Source organism: Coregonus clupeaformis, chromosome 35 (genome assembly GCF_020615455.1).
Source record: "Coregonus clupeaformis isolate EN_2021a chromosome 35, ASM2061545v1, whole genome shotgun sequence".
Taxonomy (NCBI): Eukaryota; Metazoa; Chordata; class Actinopteri; order Salmoniformes; family Salmonidae; genus Coregonus; species Coregonus clupeaformis.
In genome coordinates, this window is record NC_059226.1 from 7938579 (window position 1) to 7963665 (window position 25087).

At 39.6% G+C, this 25087-nt stretch overlaps 1 protein-coding gene across 2 annotated transcripts in view; it reads right to left on the reverse strand.

Moving 5' to 3' along the window:
- The window catches only part of LOC121551158 (protein ELFN1-like), a 96634-nt gene extending 81874 nt beyond the window's left edge, over nt 1–14760 (reverse strand). The window contains exon 1 of one of the 2 annotated variants that reach the window (XM_041863708.2): nt 14337–14760. The gene's annotated coding sequence lies outside the window, so the exon portion shown is untranslated. Of the gene's footprint in view, nt 1–13311; nt 13411–14336 lie in introns of those variants that run through there. The other variant, XM_041863709.2, reaches the window with a different exon arrangement.
- Between the last annotated feature and the right edge of the window lie 10327 nt (nt 14761–25087).

The window sequence follows — 25087 nt, forward strand, 5'->3', positions numbered from 1 at the left end:
CATATGACTACTGTATAATGTATTGAAGAAAACATTTTTTGACAGGTTTTTAAAACAAACAAACAAAAAAGATCATGTGGTGTTGTTATGCCTGATTTAATATGTTTTAAAAAGAATACATTAGCTATTATTGTCACTATTTCTGACAGTTTCTTGGCATGTACATACAATGCTTTATCTTTCCTCTGTATGATGCGGTTGACCTTTTCACCCTGAAAGCACTGCAATTTCTGCTGTGTGCCTCGTATGCATATTCTGCCATCCAAGAGTATGTCATTCAATGAAGGAAGGAAATACTTTTTCTCATACACTCACTCAAAAAAGCCCAATCAATAAGAAAGCCTCTGAAGTGAGCACATTGACAAACCCGTTATGTATCGCCAGTGTTAATGGTTTCTCATGCACAGGATATTCATCAAGCCGTGCGGCGCTGCAGCCTGCAGGTATACAGCCGCCGTGCTATTTTGTCGCCCTGCCCTGTAATTACTTTGCAGAGAAGATGGTAAGGGAGAGGGAGACGGGGGGAGGGGGAGAGGGACGTTCAATATGCCTCGCTGCCGTGCCACTTGTGTGATGCTTGTTTACTAAAGGTTTTCTTCCGTCATAAAGCAGTCAGCAGGAGGCTGAGGAACTACATCGAGTCATTTCTCCCTGGCACACCAGAACGATTTTCATCTTTGTGCACTTGTTTATGAGTTGTGACTGATTAAAATTACCCCCTGAGCCAACCCCAGCGAAGGAAAACTTCTCAACAATTAGACTCCTATTATAATTTATCTGTCTCATTTTCACACGGACACTCTTCTTCAGCAGGGTTGTACAGCATGATCAGGGGCTCAACTGCTTTTAAACAACAGTGATCTTGAGGAAATTAGACCTTTGTTAACTGGAGACAGCACTTCATTGTCAACCCAACAACACTCTGAAACTGACACTGGAAGCAAACTTTTCTCAAGTACAAATGTTTTGCATCATCTGGTCCCATTTGTTTGTAAATGTATCAGGGATCTAAATGGCCATCTCTGCCACCTTCAATAAAGTCTCCTGAGTAAACAGCAACACATTTCTTCTTGAGACGGGTCCAGGTCACAGCTCAGTAAACGCCATACACAGTTAATGAGTCACACAAGCTGCTGATTCAAGGTGAAGTTTGCGAATGCCATTTTGTATGCTTTCTAAAAGATATTATCTTAGCAATTGTGCCATCTTTGCTTTGCAGAATTGAAATAAAACAGCACCCAAGGGCAACCATCCAGCTTTAGGACATCAGCTTTGTATTTCCAACTTATCTGCAACTTCCAGGCTCCATTAGATACAGAACGTCCTCAACCTTCAGTCATATTGTTTCTTGTCACTGAATGCTCAGAGACTGTCAATAGACTTTATTTTGCATTTCAATTGTCCCGAGATACAATTCAGACAATGCCTATATGACAAACATGTCCTTCAAATTAGAGGCATTTATAGACCCTCCATGTTTCAATTCAATGTTGAACTTGTGTATTACAGTATAGAACTACGCAGTTTCTTCAATTGGGATTTGACTACAGAACTGTGGCTCAATCTAGTATATGCCACCACAGTCTGGTGAAAGGCCTGTGTCACAGCATTCATTGTCTTTAAATGACAAGAGACAGGGGGTGATGTTGACTATAATGGGGGGGTTTGAACACTGTCAACATTTACAATTTAATTCACAAATCATTTCCATCCATTTCAAACCCACAGATTACAGTCTGTGTATGTTAATGAGATACATTTATCAAAGGCACATCCCACTGGGCACAAACTGGTTGAATCAAAATTGTTTCAACGGAATTTGTCAACATATTGTGACGTTGAATCTACGTGGAAAATACATTTTACCAAGCCCAGCCGTGCTTACCTACGATATTGGTCACTGACTATCACCAATGTGCTATTGTGAGAATAACTTTTGAGAGTTCTCCACTAAATAGATTCACTGTTGCTATCGAAGTCATTCCAAAGGGTAGGTTCAACAGAGTAAATGAAATGTGACCATACTTTATCACATACACGACAGTATATCATCAATGATGATATATTCAGGCCTATATAGCATTTGCAAAGTCTTCAACAGCATTTGTTTCAATTCAACACAGAATTCAACCAGAAATAGACAGTACAATAGGCATAGGGTGTCAAGCTCTGGTAGATTTCAAACGTATTGATTGGTTTAAATAATGGTTGAAAGCACAGTGATAGACATTTGGGTGACAACTAAACCAAAAATCCAACATTGTTTTTCCATTTGAATTTGGTTGTGCTTTGAGATGGTTGAAAGAATAGTGATGACAAATTGGAAATTCAACTAACTTTTTTGGCTGTCTATTTGAGTGGGTGAATATAGGTTGTAATTTCATTGATCAACGTCTCAACCAAATTTGACCCAATTATCCACGTTGAAATGACATAGTGTGCCCAGTGGGATGCTTGCTATCCCAAAGGAGAGGGAGGAATTGCAGGACATATGCTACTTCAAGCAGATATCTTATTAGCACCACAGACAGTTCCCTCATATGTGCCATTTCATTATCTTGTCTGAATTTTAAACATGATTATTTCACAATTACAGCAACTTTTCTCATAATCCTGCCATGTAATATGTTTGACATGATAGCATCTCAGATACATATTTTCCATAGCAGGCCTAATACTATTCCTCATCAGTATGAGATGAGATGAAATATGCAAAGTAAAGCACATAACGTATTATGCCCCCTGCATTAATATTGAGAAAAAAAATCTGATTCTTATAGAATCCAGCTAGTGTTTTAATAAGTCATCATCACAACTGTTAGCTAGCGAACTGATTATCTCTTTAGTTGTGTTCAGTATAACCTACATGTTGTTGAAAGGTTATCTAGCTTCTATAAACTAAAATTTTATTTTACAACTAAGTTACGTTTACAACATTCCTGTGATAACTGTCTGGTGGTAGCTGGCTAGCTAACTTGTCTCATGTTGCTATGACAACAACTGCATAGCTAGAGAAGTCATCTTTACCACTGAATTATTTTGCAAGTTACTTCTCCATATTTGTGCTATGGTAAGGCTTAATCATTCAGTCAGTTGAGCTTTTCTTGCCATTCTCATTTCTCCATTGTGTCAGTTAATGGAACATACAGTTGAAGTCGGAAGTTTACATCTTAACCAAATACATTTAATCTCAGTTTTTCACAATTCCTGACATTTAATCCGAGTTCAAATTCCCTGTTTTAGGTCAGTTAGGATCACCACTTTATTTTAAGAATGTGAAATGTCCGAATAATAGTAGAGAGAATGATTTAATTAAGCTTTTGTTTATTTCATCACATTCCCAGTGGGTCAGAAGTTTACATACACTCAATTAGTATTTGGTAGCATTGCCTTTAAAAACGTTTCAGGTAGCCTTCCACAAGCTTCCCACAATAAGTTGGGTCAATTTTGGCCCATTCCTCCTGACAGAGCTGGTATAACTGAGTCAGGTTTGTAGGCCTCCTTGCTCGCACACGCCTTTTCAGTTCTGCCCACAAATATTATATAGGATTGAGGTCAGGGCTTTGTGATGTCCACTCCAATACCTTGACTTTGTTGTCCTTAAGCCATTTTGCCACAACTTTGGAAGTATGCTTGGGGTCATTGTCCATTTGGAAGACCCATTTGCGACCAAGCTTTAACTTCCTGATTAATGTCTTGAGATGTTGCTTCAATATATCCACAGAATTTTCCTTCCTCATGATGCCATCTATTTTGTGAAGTGCACCAGTCACTCCTGCAGCAAAGCACCCCCACAGCATGATGCTACCACCCCCGTGCTTCACGGTTGGGATGGTGTTCTTCGGCTTGCAAGCTCACCCTTTTTCCTCCAAACATAAAGATGGTCATTTTGGCCAAACAGTTCTATTTTTGTTTCATCAGACCAGAGGACATTACTTCAAAAAGTACGATCTTTGTCCCCATGTGCAGTTGCAAACCGTAGTCTGGCATTTTTATTTTTATGGCGGAGCAGTGGCATCTTCCTTGCTGAGCGGCCTTTCAGGTTATGTGGATATAGATACTTTTGTACCTGTTTCCTCCAGCATCTTCACAAGGTCCTTTGCTGTTGTTCTGGGATTGATTTGCACTTTTCACACCAAAGTACGTTCATCTCTAGGAGACAGAACACGTCTCCTTCCTGAGCGGTATGACGGCTGTGTGGTCCCATGGTGTTTATACTTGCATACTATTGTTTGTACAGATGAACGTGGTACCTTCAGGCGTTTGGAAATTGCTCCCAAGGATGAACCAGACTTGTGGAGGTCTACAATTCTTTTTCTGAGGTCTTGGCTGATTTCTTTTGATTTTCTCATGATGTCAAGCAAAGAGGCACTGAGTTTGAAGGTAGGCCTTGAAATACATCCACAGGTACACCTCCAATTGACTCAAATTATGTCAATTAGCCTATCCGAAGCTTCTAAAGCCATGACATCATTTTCTGGAATTTTCCAAGCTGTTTAAAGGCACCGTCAACTTAGTGTATGTAAACTTCTGACCACTGGAATTGTGATACAGTGAATTATAAGTGAAATAATCTGCCTGTAAACAATTGTTGGAAAAATTACTTGTGTCATGCACAAAGTAGATGTCCTAACCAACTTGCCAAAACTATAGTTTGTTAACAAGAAATGTGTGGAGTGGTTGAAAAACAAGTTTTAATGACTCCATTCTAAGTGTATGTAAACTTCTGACTTTAACTGTATTTAGGAAATGGAGTGAGTTATTCAGGGGTATTGGGAGGGTTTTAGTGATAGATACCACTGCGTTCAGTCACGGGTCTAACATTGAGTGGACAGGGAGGACTGTTGTGTCCTAACCTGTCAGGGAGGGGAGGGATTCTTTGTTTCAATTGTTTTTATACGTTTTGCAGGGTTATTGGGGTGGAATGGCAATCTGAAGGGTTTTGTAATTTTATATATAATTTTATCCAACAATGGATATGTTTACTGTTTTTTTCTGGAATAACTGGTTCACAATTATTTAGTTGGCAACTGAATAGTCATTTTATATCTATCATAAGTTACTCTTCTCCCCTTTTATCCATCAAACTGGTATTCACATCACCACAGATGGATCATGGCTAATTTAGTGATCATTTCCTGTAATCTGAGGGGTTCTAATGAGCCAAATAAGCGAATTAAATGTCTTGACGTATTACATAGGAATAAAGTTGACATTGCTCTACTGCAAGAGACACATCTTTTAGAGGGTGATGCCTATAGACTTCAAAACAAATACTACAAACTGGCAGCTGCTTCCTGCTTTACATCTAAATCTAAAGGGGTGCTTATTCTACATAAAGCAATCTACCCCTTATAATTGAAAAAAGTGGAAATGATAAACAGGGAAGATTTACTTACATATGTTCCACTCTGTATGGAAGGAAAATAGCATTTGTATCTATTTATGCTCATAACTCATTTGACAAAGATTTTCTCCCTTCTGTAACCAGAAGCCTGCTCAATTTATCGGATTATACGCTTATTATTGGAATTGACATGAATGCCATTATTGATTCTAAGTTAGAATTCTCTGTAGCTCAATTGGTAGAGCATGGCGCTTGTAACGCCAGGGTAGTGGGTTCCATCCCTGGGACCACCCATATGTAAACATGTATGCGCACATGACTGTAAGTCGCTTTGGATAAAAGCGTCTGCTAAATGGCATATTATTATTATTATTATTATTATAGATAGATCTGGACCAATGCACTTCAACTATTTCTTAAAGATCTTAATCTCATAAATTGTGGGATTTCATAATCCCACAACTAAGGACTATACATGCTTTACGCTAGATTTAAGACTATCTCGAGAATTGACTATGTTTTAACATCTACTGATATTACAGGCAACATGGAATTTACAAAAACATTACCGGCCATTCTATCTCATCATAATCCCATTCTTTGTAAATTTCAAATCTTCCCAATGAAAAAGCGTGCACTGAGATGGAGGTTTAATAATACTTTACTACACAACTCTGACTTCATCTTTCAGTTTAGATCCAATTTGTATTTATCTTTTAGAAATAAATGACCACTCAGTGGAGGACTCAACTATGGTATAGTTAGCTGTAAAAGGTTTCATAAGAGGAAACACTACACATTTTTCCTCTGATTTACAGTAATTAAGACTTCAGAAAATCAGTGAATTTTAAAATCATTGTAAAATGCTGGAAGACTCTCTTAAAAACAACTATTCAACAGAGAGAGAAATTGAGCTAAAAACAAGTAGACTGGAACTTAATGACCTGTTGCGACGTAGAGCAGAATTCTTTATGTAGAGGGTGCGACCAAAATACTATTTTCAAGGGAGTAGGCGTAGCCACTTACTGGCGCTGCAGTTTAAACATGCTGAAACAAGATCACCAATACAGCTGATCAGATCTCCTACTAACGGACTGATATCTGATCCTACAGAAATAAATACAACTTTTAGAGCATAATATTCAGATTTATACAGTTCCTCACATAGCTTTGATACTTCTGCTTGTTGGCAGTTCCTGGAGAACCTTACGTTGCCCAAACTCTCTCTCAAGAAGAAGCTGCTCTTTTAAATATGAAGAAAGATAAAGCGCCAGTTATTCTTGAATCGAACAACATTGCTATTGAAAAAGGACAATTCCACAGAGACATCAATACAGCTATTATATCCCTAATCCCTAAGAAAGGAAAAGACCTCACAAATTGTGCAAATTTTCGGCCAATCAGTTTAATCGGAACAGAAATGAAGATGTATGCCAAAGTTCTAGCCATGTGCCCAGAGGAAGTTATTAACAAGCTCATACATCCTGACCAAACAGGGTTTATTAAGGGTCGTCAGGCAGCCGATAACATAACGCCCCCTGTTTCATGTGGTTGCTGAGGCTTCCAATCTGGATACCCCGTGTCCTGTGTTATCATTAGATGCAGAGAAAGCCTTTGACCACTTAGAGTGGGAATATTTATGGCTTGCTCTTGAACATTTTGGTTTTGGGGCTAGATTTATACATATGATTCGCACCATGCATGTGAATCCTTATTCTATTATATCTACAGGCACTACCCATTCTAATCCATTTACCATACAACCGCTGGCACAAAGCATACGTCAAAATTCGGCTTCCTCACATATCTAAATCAAACAAACTGAACAAGCAATTTCTCTGATGTCACGCCCTGGCTCTGGGGACAATGTTATGTTGAGCCAGGGTGTGTAATTCTATGTTTGATTTTTCTATGTTGGTCTGAGTGACTCCCAATCAGAGGCAACGAGTGTCAGCTGGGTGTCTCTGATTGGGAGCCATATTTAACTGTCTGTCTTTCACGTTGTGGTTGTGGTTTCTTGTTCGTGTTGGTGTGTGTTTAACCATAGACGTCACGTTTTTCGTTTGTTGTTTTGATCGTGTGATCATTTAATAAATATAATATGTTCACCCGCAACGCTGCGCCTTGGTCTCTCCATGACGATCGTGACATCTGAATGCAGATGACATACTGCTCTACGTTGCAAACGCTCTGAAATCCCTCCAGCCAATAATGTCTATTTTCACAGCATTCAGCTCATGGTCTGGTTACAAGATCAACTGGTCTAAATCAGCTCTACTACCTCTTACAGTGGGGAAAAAAGTATTTAGTCAGCCACCAATTGTGCAAATTCTCCCACTTAAAAAGATGAGAGTGGCCTGTCATTTTCATCATAGGTACACGTCAACTATGACAGACAAAATGAGAAAAAAATTCCAGAAAATCACATTGTAGGATTTTTAATGAATTTATTTACAAATTATGGTGGAAAATAAGTATTTGGTCAATAACAAAAGTTTCTCAATACTTTGTTATATACCCTTTGTTGGCAATGACACAGGTCAAACGTTTTCTGTAAGTCTTCACAAGGTTTTCACACACCGTGGCTGGTATTTTGGCCCATTCCTCCATGCAGATCTCCTCTAGAGCAGTGATGTTTTGGGGCTGTCGCTGGGCAACACGGACTTTCAACTCCCTCCAAAGATTTTCTATGGGGTTGAGATCTGGAGACTGGCTAGGCCACTCCAGGACCTTGAAATGCTTCTTACGAAGCCACTCCTTCGTTGCCCGGGCGGTGTGTTTGGGATCATTGTCATGCTGAAAGACCCAGCCACGTTTCATCTTCAATGCCCTTGCTGATGGAAGGAGGTTTTCACTCAAAATCTCACAATACATGGCCCCATTCATTCTTTCCTTTACACGGATCAGTCGTCCTGGTCCCTTTGCAGAAAAACAGCCCCAAAGCATGATGTTTCCACCCCCATGGTTCACAGTAGGTATGGTGTTCTTTGGATGCAACTCAGCATTCTTTGTCCACCAAACACGACGAGTTGAGTTTTTACCAAAGAGTTATATTTTGGTTTCATCTGACCATATGACATTCTCCCAATCCTCTTCTGGATCATCCAAATGCACTCTAGCAAACTTCAGACGGGCCTGGACATGTACTGGCTTAAGCAAGGGGACACGTCTGGCATTGCAGGATTTGAGTCCCTGGTGGCGTAGTGTGTTACTGATGGTAGGCTTTGTTACTTTGGTCCCAGCTCTCTGCAGGTCATTCACTAGGTCCCACCGTGTGGTTCTGGAATTTTTGCTCACTGTTCTTGTGATCATTTTGACCCTGCGGGGTGAGATCTTGCGTGGAGCCCCAGATTGAGGGAGATTATCAGTGGTCTTGTATGTCTTCCATTTCCTAATAATTGCTCCCACAGTTGATTTCTTCAAACCAAGCTGCTTACCTATTGCAGATTCAGTCTTCCCAGCCTGGTGCAGGTCTACAATTTTGTTTCTGGTGTCCTTTGACAGCTCTTTGGTCTTGGCCATAGTGGAGTTTGGAGTGTGACTGTTTGAGGTTGTGGACAGGTGTCTTTTATACTGATAACAAGTTCAAACAGGTGCCATTAATACAGGTAACGAGTGGAGGACAGAGGAGCCTCTTAAAGAAGAAGTTACAGGTCTGTGAGAGCCAGAAATCTTGCTTGTTTGTAGGTGACCAAATACTTATTTTCCACCATCATTTGCAAATAAATTCATAAAAAATCCTACAATGTGATTTTCTGGAAAAAAAATTCTCAATTTGTCTGTCATAGTTGACGTGTACCCATGATGAAAATTACAGACCTCTCTCATCTTTTTAAGTGGGAGAACTTGCACAATTGGTGGCTGACTAAATACTTTTTTTCCCCACTGTAACTCCGCTATGGGAAGCGTGCAACTACCATCCATGATCCCAGTAAAGAAACAAATCACCTACTTAGGCATTACCATATCCCCCTCTATTCACACTACTTCAAGGAAGAACTACTTAGAAACCTTTCAAAAGTTACATAAAAAGATTGTTCACTATGGCCACTTCTTTGCATGCTAGAATCTCAATTATTAAAATGAATGTCCTCCCTCGGATCAATTTTATGAGTTCCATTTTACCACTGCCTCCTATAGACTATTGGTCTAAACTTGACTCTGTCATAAAGAAGTTCATTTGGGGGAGAAAGAGACCACAGATTAAATATGCAACACTACAGAGAACTAAAGCATCAGGTGGACCTGCAGCTACAAATCCATTTTTTTATCACCTATCGTTCCAAATGAATTTCCTGAAGACCTGGTTAAACCCAGAGACTTCTGTTCCTTGGCGTGCTATAGAAGAGTCAATAGTTTCACCAATTAGATTACAAGATTAATTATTTTCTGGATTGACTCCTAAAAAATTTGCATTATTATTTGGACCCATTATAGCATACTCAGTAAATGTGTGGAAAGCTACAGAGAAGCATATGAGATCTAATCTTAAATGGCATTCATACTCTCCAATATGGTGTAATAAAGAATTCTTAGCATGTAAGAAATCATTTATATCAGATTCTTGGTCTAAGAAGGGTATTTATACTTTCAAAGACATATTCAATTTGAATGGACTCCTCAGTTTCCAGGAAATCCGCCAGTGTTTTAATGTCCCAGGTTCATCATTTTGTCTTCACCTTCAACTCCAACTATCCATGCGAGCCTATGGGGTCCCCTGGGGAGCAGGACTAGCAATACACCCATTGGTCAAACTTCTAACGAACAGACGCCCCTCAAAATGAGTTTTTTCTAATATCTATAGTCAATTAATTCTAGCAGCATAAAAACCGTTAACTCTATCCACTGTATGGGAAAAGGATTTTACACATGCTGACAGACAAATCAATTGGGAGACAGTATGGAAAAATATATTTGAATAATCTAGAAACCCCAATCACCAATTAATTAATTTACAAATTTGCCATAGATCTAACACCTCAAAAAAGACATCACATGGGTATTAGTCAATCGCCATTATGTGAGTTCGGCACCACAGGGGACATTGGTACTTTTCAGCATGTGCTGTGGAAATGCCTAGGGGTGGTTGAATTCTGGGGGAATGTCAACGATGTGATCTCTGTACTTAAATAGATAAAATACTGCCATTAGATCCAATAGTGATGTTGCTTTGTGATGACTCTGATTTGCACTTGTCAGAACGCCAACGGAGAGTGTGGTTGGCAGAAACCACAGCTTCTAAGAAAATTATTGTAGAAAGGTGGATTCCACCTCATCAGTTACCATTGCAGCTGTAAGTCTTTTTGGGTAAGTCTCTAAGAGCGTTGCACACCTGGATTGTACAATTTTTGCCCATTATTCTTTTTTAAGTTCTTCAAGCTCTGTCAAGTTGATTGTTGATCATTGCTAGACAGCCATTTTCAAGTCTTGCCATAGATTTTCATGCCGATTTAAGTCGAAACTGTAACTAGGCCACTCAGGAATATTCAATGTCGTGTTGGTAAGCAACTCCAGTGTAGATTTGGCCTTGTATTTTAGGTTATTGTCCTGCTGAAAGGTGAATTTGTCTCCCAGTGTCTGTTGGAAAGCAGACTGAACCAGGTATTCCACTAGGATTTTGCCTGTGCTTATAGCTGTATTCTGTTTATTTTTATCCTAAAAAACTCCCTAGTCCTTGGCGATCACAAGCACACCCATAACATAATGCAGCCACCACCATGCTTGAAAATATGAAAAGTGGTACTCAGTTAATTGTTGTGTTAGATTTGCCCCAAACATAACCCTTTGTATTCAGGACAAAAAGTGAATTGCTTTGCCGCATTTTTTGCAGTTTTACTTTAGTGCCTTATTGCAAACAGGATGCATGTTTTGGAATATTTTATTCTGTACAGGCTTCATTCTTTTAACTCTGTCGTTTAGGTTAGTTTTGTGGAGTAACTACAATGTTGTTGATCCATCCTCAGTTTTCTCATATCACAACCATTAAACTCTTTAACTGTTTTAAAATCACCATTGGCTTCATGGTGAAGTCCCTGAGCAGTTTCCTTCCTCTCCGGAAACTGAGTTAGGAAGGACGCCTGTATCTTTTTAGTGACTGGGTGTATTGATACACCATCCAAAGCCTAATCAATAACTTCACCATGCTCAAAGGGATATTCAATGTCTGATTTATTTTCTACCAATAGGTGTCCTTTGCGAGGCATTGGAAAACCTCCTTGGTCTTTGTGGTTGAATCTGTGTTTGAAATTCACAAACACAGATTCAGGGACCTTACAGATAATTGTATGTGTGAGGTACAAAATCATGTTAAACACTATTATTGCACACAGAGTGAGTCCATGCAACTTATTATGTGACTTGTTAAGCAAATGTTTACTCCTGAACTTATTTAGCCTTGCCATAACAAAGGGGTTGAATACTTATTGACTCAAGACATTTTAGCTTTTCATTTTTGTTACTTTGTAAACATTTCTAAAAACATAATTCCACTTTGACATTATGGGGTATTGTGTGTAGGCCTGTGACACAAAGTCTCAATGTAATCCATTTTAAATTCAGGCTGTAACACAATATGTGTAAAAGGTCAAGGTGTATGAATACTTTCTGAAGGTACTGTATGTCTTTCTCCAATGGCAATATATCGAACAGGACAGCTTCGTCTCCTCCACTCCTTACCGTCATGAGAAGCTGTCATTCTTTTCAGTATCCGCAGCACGATCTCACTCTCTTCCACAAATAACCAAGCTAAAGCAACTTGCATACAAAATAGCTGACTCAATCTTCAAGCTGCATAATCAAGATAAGAAAGACGGGGACAGGAAAAGGGAGATGCGGGATGCTAATGTGAGGCAAAGCTCCAGCGACAGCAGCTATGAAACTGTGTGAGGATGTTTTAAAACCATCAAAACTCTCCCGGTTTAGTAGCAAATATCAAGTTAGGTTGCTCATCCCACCACCATTCACAAAGATGTGGAAAGTAAATGGTGTCATGAAAATGAAGGGTGAACAAGAGGAAGAAAAAAGCGTAGATTTTTTTATTATTGTTTTCGTAGCCTACTGTCGGTATGCATACATGTTTCGTTCAACATATTGATATAGCACTTGTGCCAAGTGCCAGGTGTGCGCGTAATAGATGAGTATACCTTTTATTTTACTTGTCAACTGTGTAAGCCGAGGGTTTACGCACCAGCTCAAGCTGTTGTCGTAATATGTTTGGGTGAGTATCAGCTGAGCATTAGGCTCTTGTCATGGCAACCTTTGTAAGCGAACCATTGCTTTCTCAATACTCATGCAAATAAGGCCTACTCAATATCGTGAATCAATTTAGAATTTCATTATCAATGTCACACATTCATCAAAGTGGTGCAGTAGATACACAAAAATAATACAATATTTGGATATATATATATTTTTAAACGATTTGCAAAAAAAGGCATATAGACAGATATTGCAACAAGACTTGTAAACAATATTTACAAACACATAGTCTATACAATATACATTTGCATACAAGGTGAATAGCAAATACCCCTTATATTCAACCAAGTAGATGTAGGCTGCACCCCCTGTCCCAAGCGCTAGCTCTGCCTATATCGATAGAGGGCCATATTGTTGTCTGTATAGGTCTTACTTCAACCATATGAATATGTGACAATGGACAAATATTTGTCATTGAATAAAATCAACTGCACTTCAAAATCTCTGAGATAATTCAATCATATGATGCCACTTTTATGGGGATAAATCCATACCCTAACTTAGCCTGCATGGGTCTTTATATACGTCACAAACCCTTCTTTCACATTAATGACAAAATGTATTACCATGCTCAGAGGCATGCAACCAAGAGCCTACATAGTCACCGATTAATTATACCTGCGATGTACTAACTGCACATGGTGCAGCAATATGTTACAGTAGGCTAAGTATTTCTGTGTACTGTAGGCTATGTCATGCAGACTCACCCGTACAGATTAGCCCTGTTGACTGGGTCAGTTCCTAGTGTCCTCACGGACTTGGCGTGCCTAGCACATCGGGCTGTACTCTGGATGTCATACAGTATGTTGCTTATTCTGTAGCCTACCATCCTGCATGCAAACTTTGAACATTTAAAACCTCTGAGAAATTATCCGATAAGGTTACGCCTTGACGTCAGCAAGGATGTGCGCACTAGTGGTACATTTAGCACATTTTTCATAATTTAATTAAGTAGGAAAGCAACACAGTTGTCATATAATTCTCAGAAAATCAATGAAGCGTAGGCATGAGAGAAATATATTATATGGTTCAAGGCGAACTCTAGCGGTAAAGAGGGTCCGTTCGCGCTGTCCATGGTGCTGAAATGCATTTCAGGCAATAGTGGCTACTTCTATGTTTGCGTCCCTTTTACTTTTGCGTTTCAATTGCATATTACATACAAGGAACATAAAATGATATAAGATCAATAGGTTTGGGGGACGGCAACGCTGAATTTCTATTTAGTCAACATGATTGTGTATTTCCCTTTATGGGACAGATTATTATAAACCTAGCTATATGAAATAACTTATAAAGCACTCTACGTGAATATTATTTTTAACGCCCTACAGTTTAGATGCCTAGATTTGATCGTTCACTGATCAAATAAACACATTCCAAACAACTTCAACAATGCATGTTACCATAAAGGCATGTGCAAAATTAGTTTTAGTTTTATGCATGAATATGCAACTTCAAATCTACATTTTACACTGCTAACTCAAGGATAAGTGATATGCTACAATGTGTTGCTAACACAGGTAGCCATTGGAATATGGCTCATGTTTGAAAACTATTCTTGCTAATAACATGCAATCACTGACTTTCAATGTACTGTGCCGATATTTAAAGACACGACTGAAACGTGTACGTTGAATTTGTTTGAGAATTAAATCGTATTATGTTTACTGCGGCATTGAAGCGTATTAGAGGACAGCATTCCTCCACTACCCAGAAACATTGAATCGCTTACCTGCTTACAACAGCGGAGCAGAAGCCCTCTAGCCTTTCCCGATCCAAAACTGGAACCCTATGTCACCATGAACCCCAAGACATTTTCAAGGAGGCAGCAGATTTCTGATGAAAAATCCAGGGTTCTGTCGGTCTCGGAATACAAGAAATGCAGCTCCTCACTGCGTCAAGCACAAGCCTCAAAGATCCATTAAACAGTGAGTGATTAATTCAAGGCAGAGAGCCCTGATCGAAATCTCTTTCACTCCTTGCCTTTATGTATTCCGAACAGACCAGGAGTCGGGAGTTTCCATTACGCCACGACAGGACTCTTTTCTCAATCATATCGGGGCTGACACCAAGTTTTAACCATAATCGGCGGGTTATAATTTCAGTTAGGAATCGGATTGGAGAATTAACTATGATAAGGAGAAGAAGCATGTTGATCCTCAAGCCCAGTTGGGGTGAAGTTAAATCTCATAATAAGATTGTTTGTCACCGCAAGGCTATAAATGGTGGAGTTCAACACAGTCTGGAGGGTAATTGTAAATCCTTTTGTTGAAGTGTGCCACTGCACCTCTAAATATAGTATTGATCAGCCATATATATTATAGGACCTATATACAGTGGGGGAAAAAAGTATTTAGTCAGCCACCAATTGTGCAAGTTCTCCCACTTAAAAAGATGAGAGAGGCCTGTAATTTTCATCATAGGTACACGTCAACTATGACAGACAAATTGAGAAAATAAAAATCCAGAAAATCACATTGTAAGATTTTTAATGAATTTATTTGCAAATTATGGTGGAAAATAAGTATTTGGTCACCTACAAACAAGCAAGATTTCTGGCTCTCACAGACCTGTAACTTCTTCTTTAAGAGGCTCCTCTGTCCTCCACTCGTTACCTGTATTAATGGCACCTGTTTGAACTTGTTATCAGTATAAAAGACACCTGTCCACAACCTCAAACAGTCACTCTCCAAACTCCACTATGGCCAAGACCAAAGAGCTGTCAAAGGACACCAGAAACAAAATTGTAGACCTGCACTAGGCTGGGAAGACTGAATCTGCAATAGGTAAGCACCTTGGTTTGAAGAAATCAACTGTGGGAGCAATTATTAGGAAATGGAAGACATACAAGACCACTGATAATCTCCCTCGATCTGGGGCTCCACGTAAGATCTCACCCCGTGGGGTCAAAATGATCACAAGAACGGTGAGCAAAAATCCCAGAACCAAACGGGGGGACCTAGTGAATGACCTGCAGAGAGCTGGGACCAAAGTAACAAAGCCTACCATCAGTAACACACTACGCCGCCAGGGACTCAAATCCTACAGTGCCAGACGTGTCCCCCTGCTTAAGCCAGTACATGTCCAGGCCCGTCTGAAGAGTGCATTTGGATGATCCAGAAGAGGATTGGGAGAATGTCATATGGTCAGATGAAACCAAAATAGAACTTTTTGGTCAAAACTCAACTCGTCGTGTTTGGAGGACAAAGAATGCTGAGTTGCATCCAAAGAACACCATACCTACTGTGAAGCATGGGGGTGGAAACATCATGCTTTGGGGCTGTTTTTCTGCAAAGGGACCAGGACGACTGATCCGTGTAAAGGAAAGAATGAATGGGGCCATGTATCGTGAGATTTTGAGTGAAAACCTCCTTCCATCAGCAAGGGCATTGAAGATGAAACGTGGCTGGGTCTTTCAGCATGACAATGATCCCAAACACACCGCCCGGGCAACGAAGGAGTGGCTTCGTAAGAAGCATTTCAAGGTCCTGGAGTGGCCTAGCCAGTCTCCTGATCTCAACCCCATAGAAAATCTTTGGAGGGAGTTGAAAACCTGTGTTGCCCAGCGACAGCCCCAAAACACCACTGCTCTAGAGGAGATCTGCATGGAGGAATGGGCCAAAATACCAGCAACAGTGTGTGAAAACCTTGTGAAGACTTACAGAAAACGTTTGACCTGTGTCATTGCCAACAAAGGGTATATAACAAAGTATTGAGAAACTTTTGTTATTGACCAAATACTTATTTTCCACCATAATTTGCAAATAAATTCATAAAAAATCCTACAATGTGATTTTCTGGAAAAAAAAATCTCATTTTGTCTGTCATAGTTGACGTGTACCTATGATGAAAATTACAGGCCTCTCTCATCTTTTTAAGTGGGAGAACTAGCACAATTGGTGGCTGACTAAATACTTTTTTCCCCCACTGTATATAACCTGGCCTCACAACATTTTCATGTAGAAAAATGTTATCCACATATTTGTTCAATGGTGGAACTTCATCAAGATAATGTTGATAGGCATGGTTAATTTGCATGCACACATGGCTTGTACATACTGAGGTACATTATTTGACTAAATACTTAATGGGAGACTGTTTTGTAATAAGTATATATTTTTTTTATAAATCAATGACATAATATTTCCCCTTCATTTTGTGTTTGTCAACATGGCAGAAAGATAAGCTGGTATAGCTTTCCAAAATACAAACACAAATGTATTGAAATTGATATAAAGACGTTGAAAATAACTGTACATTGAGACCATCCAGTACTACTTGGGCCATGCCATAACAACCACAGGTCGTTCAACACCTTAAGCTAGATATTGGCAGCCATTGATTCCATTAGAGCTCTTACATTTGATTTATAGAAAGTGCAGCCTGATGTCCTCTATGGTGACGTAGGCTGGATGGGGGATGACCGGTGCGGCCGGCCAGCACAGCAGCCAGGCTGCAGATGCTTGTCTGTCAGAGTTAGGGAGCGGGCTTGTGAGGAGCTGGCGCAGGAGGCTGCATTGCCCCTGTCTCATTGCAGCACTCAGGCTCTGGACATAGGCAGGCGGGCGGCCGGGCAGCATGGTTCTGCTGCTGCAGCACTGGGGTTGGCAGGAGCACTGTGTCACTCTCACTAATATCTTTATGATACTGGGGGAAGCCTGCTGCTGGGCTGGGCTGGCCTGTGTTTCCCTGGCTCTGGCTGTTGCAGTGCTGGATGTCTTTGGCCTGGTGCAGCAGCTGCCCCTCCGTCAGGCATCAGGGGCTACAGCACTCTCTCTGAGACATTTGGGTTATTCCTCCATCCTCCCTTGGCCTCCAGTCAAACACTAATTATTCTGTTTCAGCAGGCAGAACTAATTAATTTAGGTTGGAACCTGCCTAGGTTGAACCTTCTGAACCCCCCCACCCCAATTGAACATTAATACACTAACCACAAACAACATACCCAATTCTGTTTATCTCTGCACAGTCCATCAAAACCTATAGTTCAGGAGCTGCTGTGCTGTATCTTTTCGATAATAATTTATTTCCCACAAAAAATGTATTTGATCATAACCAAAGTGAATGGACTGTCAACCAAAGTTTGCTGCGTAGCTAACAGTAAACATGGCACTAACATCAAATGAATGAGGAAGTAGATGTCAATGCTAGTGATCTGATCTGAACTGTTTTAAATGATACATCATATGAACAGGAACTTTCTTCTCTATACTGTTTCTGTTCTATTCTGTGACAGAACAAATGGGATTGATTTCTGAGGCAGTGAAGCAGTGAAGTAAAGGGGAAAATGACAGTACCACTGCATGTCATCTACAGTACTTTGATATGTTTGTCTGTTCATAGACATTGACACCAATATGCACTGGGGAATACAGTACAGGTTCTAGGAATAACTGCTTAAGCATGTAAAGCCAACATGAAATATTTTAAGTAGCTTTCAATGGAAAATATCATATTTTAATGTCAGTAAATGGAGTATTGGGGAAAGAAGGCAATGTCAGGACACGGTGAGTGGCAGTTGGTATAATGGAGCATCTGCTGACACTGAATGCTCCAGATCCATCTTAACATCTGGGCGGTGGGACAGACGAACAGACGCCTACTTCAGCAGCTCTCCTATTGATGGTGTTGAGTCAAGGTAAATTAGATCCCATCAACTCGGAGGTTGTTTGAAATGTTTGTTTAAACACCCCCTGTAACATGGTTGTCATTGTCTGCGCATTAAAGCATTAATCCGGTGTAACAGATGAAGTACTACGACACCTTTGATATAGCCCAGTGGAGAATGTATTGATTCAGGTTTTGAAGTGACATGGATGGGATTGTTTCGTCTTAAAAAGAGCAACCGAAAACGGTATTTGCCCTTTTCTAAATGATTTCATTGCCCCATGGTATTGCGTATTGTCTAAACTGGATTGAGTAAATCCATGTTTAGAGGATTAGAGGGTTTGAGCCCTGTGACCAAAGCACCACTTTTTAGGAATGTAAATCTCAATGCATAAAAAAATCAATTAAATGGAAGAGATTAAAGGAGGGTCTTTCTATACAAATGGGCATAACTATTAAAATGTTCGAACTTGTATTTCACTTAATACCAACACAAGTAATCCAGCTCATCCAAACCTAAATCAATATTGCTCAGAAAAGTCAGTGAGGATAATGTATGACTGCTGTCCTGACTTTATTCTTATGAAAATCAGATATGAATTATGCACTGGCCTATTATAACAATATTCATAAGCATAAAATAATGTTTGCCTTTGTTAATATGTAAATACGAATGGAAGTGTAGATAAAGCGAGATAAAGCTATTAATCCAGATACATAAAGAAATCATACAACCAAAGCATATCTTTGTTTGACACTGACAGTGTTTTTAATAGAAAATGAATGTGTACTCTAACGTGAAAAACATATTGCAGATTCCAGACCATCTAACGAGTACAATGGAAACCATGTTTAGTCTCAAAAATGTCTAACATTATGTGATAGTTCTCAAAACATTCGTTGGGTTGCGGCAAATGTTCTCCTTACACAAAAACTGTCCAGTTCTGTTGATGATTATACAATGTTTGTATGAAACATTCACCTGATGTTGTGTTTTCAGAACACATTTTGTCTGTTCTTTACCTGGAAACCTAATGAGAACGTTTGGGGAACGTTCTGTGGTGGTTGTTACAGATGTTGTGCACAACGTTTTAGTGAATATTAGAAGATCATTCCAAGGATATTTAAATTAAAACATTTTCTACAAAAAAAACATTTTGTTATCAAAAACATTCAAAAAAAATTTTGATGTAAGAATTGGTAATATCCTTGGAATGTTCTCCTAACATTCACTAAAATGTTGTGCACAACATTTGTAACAACCACCACAGAACATTTCCCAAACGTTCTCATTTTCATGATATCAACTATCACTCAAAATGATACTATGAGGTTAATTTGAGTGTGTTTTCATCCATATCGGGTGAACCGTTTAGAAATTACAGCACTTTTTGGACATAGTCCCCCCATTTTAGGGGACCAAAAGTATTAGGACAAATTCACTTATGTGTATTAAAGTAGTAAAAAGTTAAGCATTTAGTCCCATATTCATAGCACGCAATGACTACATTAAACTTGTGACTCAACAAATGTGTTGGATGCATTTGCTGTTTGTTTTGGTTGTGTTTCAGATTATTTTGTGCCCAATAGAAATTAATGGAAAATAATGTATTGTGTCATTTTGGAGTCACTTTTATTGTAAATAAGAATATAATATGTTTCTAAACACTTCTACATTCATGTGGACGCTACCATGATTATGGATAATCCTTGAATTAATCGTGAATAATGATCAGTGAGAAAGTTACAGACACACAAATATAATACCCCCCCCCCTCACTCGTCATTATTCACGATTCATTCAGGATTTTCCGTAATCATGGTAGCATCCACATGAATGTAGAAGTGTTTAGAAACATATTCTATTCTTATTTACAATGAAAGTGACTCCAAAATGACACAATACAGTATTTACCATTCATTTCTATTGCTCAGAGAGTGAGGCGGATACATAGCGTTTTGCAACAAAACATGATTATTTGTCTCTCTGAAATGACATCATCAAGTGATAGATTTCAAACAAATACATGTGTCATTGAGCAACCCCATGCCATGATTAGATTGTGAAAAAACACACCAATCTCTTTCATAAGTTCTTTAAACAATAAAAGCAAATTTTTGAATATTTCTGAAAATGGATATATAGCATTTTGGAATGAAACTCTTCATATGTATTATTATTATTATTATTATTATTATTATTATTATATGTACACATATAATGAGCGCCAATATGGTTCTCTTGAATGAAGGCAATAGATAAAATAAATTGTTGAAAGGCCCAAGGAAAAAATTAAAACCTGAACCAATGCTGCTGTACCAATTTCTGTTTGGTAGCGTCCGAATCGTTTGGGTTACAAACTAATGGAAAGGGGAGATTCTCACGAGTGTCATGGAACTCATCTGAAGGTAACAGGTACAGGTAAAAAACAACAACGAATGGAAGTATAAAGGTAGTTTTGGGCCTACCCAAAATAAGGGGTAAAATAAATAATATATACAGTACCAGTCAAAAGTTTGGACACACCTACTCATTCAAGAGTTTTTCTTTCTTTTTTCATTTTTTTCTATATCGTAGAATAATAGTGAAGACATCAAAACTATGAAATAACACTTATGGAATCATGTAGTAACCAAAAAATTGTTTAACAAATCAAAATACATTTTATATTTAAGATTCTTCAAATAGCCACCCTTTGCCTTTATGGCAGCTTTGCACACTCTTGGCAGTCTCTCAACCAGTTTCACCTGTAATGCTTATGGAGGCCAGGTCATCTGATGCAGCACTCCATCACTCTCCTTCTTGGTAAAATAGCCCTTACAGAGCCTGGAGGTGTGTTGGGTCATTGTCCTGTTGAAAAACAAATGATAGTCCCACTAAGACCAAACCAGATGGGATGGCGTATCGCTGCAGAATGCTGTGGTTGCCATGCTGGTTAAGTGTGCCTTGAATGCTAAATAAATCACAAACAGTGTCACCAGCAAAGCACCCCCACACCATAACACCTTCTCCTCCATGCTTTACGGTGGGAAATACACATGCAGAGATCATCCATTCACCCACACCGTGTCTCACAAAGACACGACGGTTGGAACCAAAAATCTCAAATTTGGACTCATCAGACCAAAGGACAAATTTCCACCGGTCTAATGTCCATTGCTCGTGTTTCTTGGCCCAAGCAGGTCTCTTCTTCTTATTGATGTCCTTTAGTAGTGGTTTCTTTGCAGCAATTTGACCATGAAGGCCTGATTCACACAGTCCCCTCTGAACAGTTGATGTTGAGATGTGTCTGTGACTTGAACTCTGTGAAGCATTTATTTGGGCTTCAATTTCTGAGGCTGGAAACTCTAATGAACCTATCCTCTGCAGCAGAGGTAACTCTGGCGCTTCCATTCCTGTGGCGGTCCTCATGAGAGCCAGTTTCATCATAGCGCTTGATGGTTTTTGCGACTGCACTTGGAGAAACGTTCAAAGATCTTGAAATTTTCCGTATTGACTGACCTTCATGTCTTAAAGTCGTTTCTCTTTGCTTATTTGAGCTGTTCTTGCCATAATATGGACATGGTCTTTTACCAAATAGGGCTATCTTCTGTATACCCCCCTTACCTTGTCAAAACACAACTGATTTGCTCAAAAATTCCACAAATTAACCTTTAACAAGCACACCTGTTAATTGAAATGCATTCCAGGTGACAACCTCATGAAGCTGGTTGAGAGAATGCCAAGAGTGTGCAAAGCTATCATCAAGGCAAAGGGTGGCTACTTTGAAGAATCTCAAATATAAAATTCCATATGTGTTATTTAATAGTTTTTATGTCTTTATTCTATTATTCTACAATGTAAAAAAAAGTTTAAAAAAAGAAAAACCCTTGAATGAGTAGGTGTGTCCAAACTTTTGACTGGTACTGTATATCTATATTTCCTGAGTTTTTTTTTTAACATCTCCTAGATTTAGGACATACACTTCAAAACCCCTATGTTAGCTTAGCACCCTCCCTCCCGTCGTTAGTGCGCGATGAGCCAAGTAAAGCCCCCCCTCCAAACCCTCCCCTAACCCGGACAACGCTGGCCCAATTGTGTGCCACCCTATGGGACTCACGATCACGGCCGGTTGTGATACAGCCCGGGATCGAACCCGGGTCTGTAGTGACGCCTCTAGCACTGCGATGCAGTGCCTTAGACCACTGCACCACTCGGGAGGCATCTAAAGATTTATTAACGAGAAACATAGTTGTGTGAGACACAGATGGCTAACATAGGTACTCTAAAAGCGACAAGTAAAAAGTGAAACAACCAGAGTCATTTCAAGTGTCTTCATTGAACCTTCTGGACTTCATCTACAAAGTGCACAACGAAACAGTAACGAGAAACAGAAAGATGTAGGAATCTCTGACTAAAAGATTTATGCTGCAACTAATGTAATCTTTACCATGCTGACCAAATAATTGAAATGAGCTAACTACTGTAACTCTGGGGTAGTTAGATGAGGTGCAAGGAATGATTTACATAAACACTCTAGGTATTACAGTGAGTGGGGCTGGGTTCAGACACAGAGCCAAAGCAGTTTATTTCGTGGGAGTGCCATTTGCATTCATTTAAATATGCCGTCTGAAGCGATAGACTCTATGAACAATAGTATCCCTGTTCAGATTCACCCTCACATTTCACTCTCTATAAATTTATAAAAGTTTCTAAATTAAATTAGTCAAGGGATTTATTTACTGAGGAGAATATCCAGCATCCATTCACCTACTGAAACACTCAAGAGATGCTACACGGTTCTCTTTCAAGGAAAACCTGTCATGCAAAAGGCAAACCCAAGAAGACAACACAAAATCTGATACAATCACACCATGGGTTTATCCCTACTGTTTAACATGTAGCCAATACAATCCATCATTGATATAGAAGATACAGCAGAGTCAAAAGCGTTCTAGAGACTTGCCTTCTACGGTGCAATGTCCTTAGCAGCTTCCTGGATTATACTTTATGTTTATTTCAATGGCTTATGTCTATGCTAAGCATCAAACAGCGGAGGTGTCCGTTTTTTTCATAATCTTTCATCAACCCTGAGTGAATCAGCAGGGGGTCAAAATCACTCTATTATTTAGTGCAAATTATTTTTCCCCCTCTAAATTTACAGTAAAGGCTTTTGACGGCTTCAGCACAGCATGAGTAGACATCTCAGAGGAGAGGAGTGGAGAGCTGAGCGTGGGCTAACTCAGTCAGACTTCACTCAGTTAGGAACAGTGGGGCCCCGTGGTGGCTCCCTCGGCCTGGCCGGTGGGATAAACACACCACCTACACTAGAAGCCTTGCAAAAGACACACAACTTTTCAAACAGCTGTGACATGTTGCCTCTGAGACCACCCATGACTCTGGAATGAACAAGGTTTATTTGTGGCTTAAATGGAGAAGGGAAAAACAGTCAGAAACGGCCTGACGTCTGTACTTTCAGCTCTCTGGGTCTGGAGCTCCTCTGGAGTGCAGCATGGAGCAGGAGCTGGGGCTAGGCTCCCGGTGGGGCAGTGCTCCATGTCTGGAAATAGTGCCAGCCTCAGATTGATACACTTACAAGGAACAAGCAGAATGGTTATTTTGACAGCGGATGCAGACCATACATAATTAAAATTGGCTAAGTGCCTGGGCGTACTGCCTTGGTCATTTTTACCTTTCACTTGTTCCCTCTCTCCATTAGCCGTGGGGCAAAGGGGGGGAAATATGGCATATGCTATGGCTAAATTTCACGCATCCCCTGATAGCTCAGCTGAGAATTTCCTGTCCTGCAAGGTTCAGAGATTTGCAGGGTCTATATTTGACTTGTCCAGGCTTGAGACGTACTGTATTTGACAGAGACATATGAGTCTCTGGGAGGAAGGGGTTAAACGGAATGTATGGCTAGCAGGAGGGTTTTGTGAACAGTAACAATCGAGGGGGGGAAATGCTTGCTAGTGCAGGTTCCTTTACATCAATTGACACCCTTGTAAAAGTGTAAAATCTCCAAAGACAAGTGTGATGTACAGTACCCTAGATAGTTGAGGCAGTGTATGAGGAAGTGTTTCAGATCATTGCCCTGACTGTGTCGTTGCAGGGGTAATGATGTTGTATACACTGATCAAGAGCCGAGAAGGTAGACTGAGCCTTTCAATTTTTTGGGGTTTAGATCATATAAATCTGAAAGCAGCAGGCTGCATTTAAATGTGGTATATGCCTAGAAAGAAGCAAGGCATTAATTAGCAAGCTTGGCTGATGCCTGTGAAACCATGGGATCTTCTGACTCCCTGCCAGTGCAGTCATTTATGGAGTCCACAATCCTCTCACCTGTCAGCACACATACTGGCACCTCATTCATGCCCAAGAGAGTTAAAAAACTGGATTAATTATTCAGGCCTAGGAAACGTCATTATGGATATACAGTATAGTGAATACTTCACCGGTGACACCGTGAACAATTTTTATTTTATTTTTTATTTAACCTTTATTCAACCAGGTAAGCCAGTTGAGAACAAGTTCTCATTTACAACTGCGACCTGACCAAGATAAAGCAAAGCAGTGCGATAAAAACAACAACAACACAGAGTTACATATGGAATAAACAAAAACAAAACGTACAGTCAATAACACAATAGAAAATCTATATACAGTGTGTGCAAATATAGTAAGTTATGGAGGTAAACAAACAAAATATAATTATTGTAGAATTTGACTGTGTCCATAAAATGTATATAGTATGCATAGGATGGAAGTATAGACCTAAGCGTTGTTGTTCACTAGTTTACTCCAATTGGGGAAGGGGTGGTGGGGTTGGAAAGTAATGAAGGGAAATATAATTTTAAAAAGGATATGTGTGTGTGTATGGATGGATGTATATATGT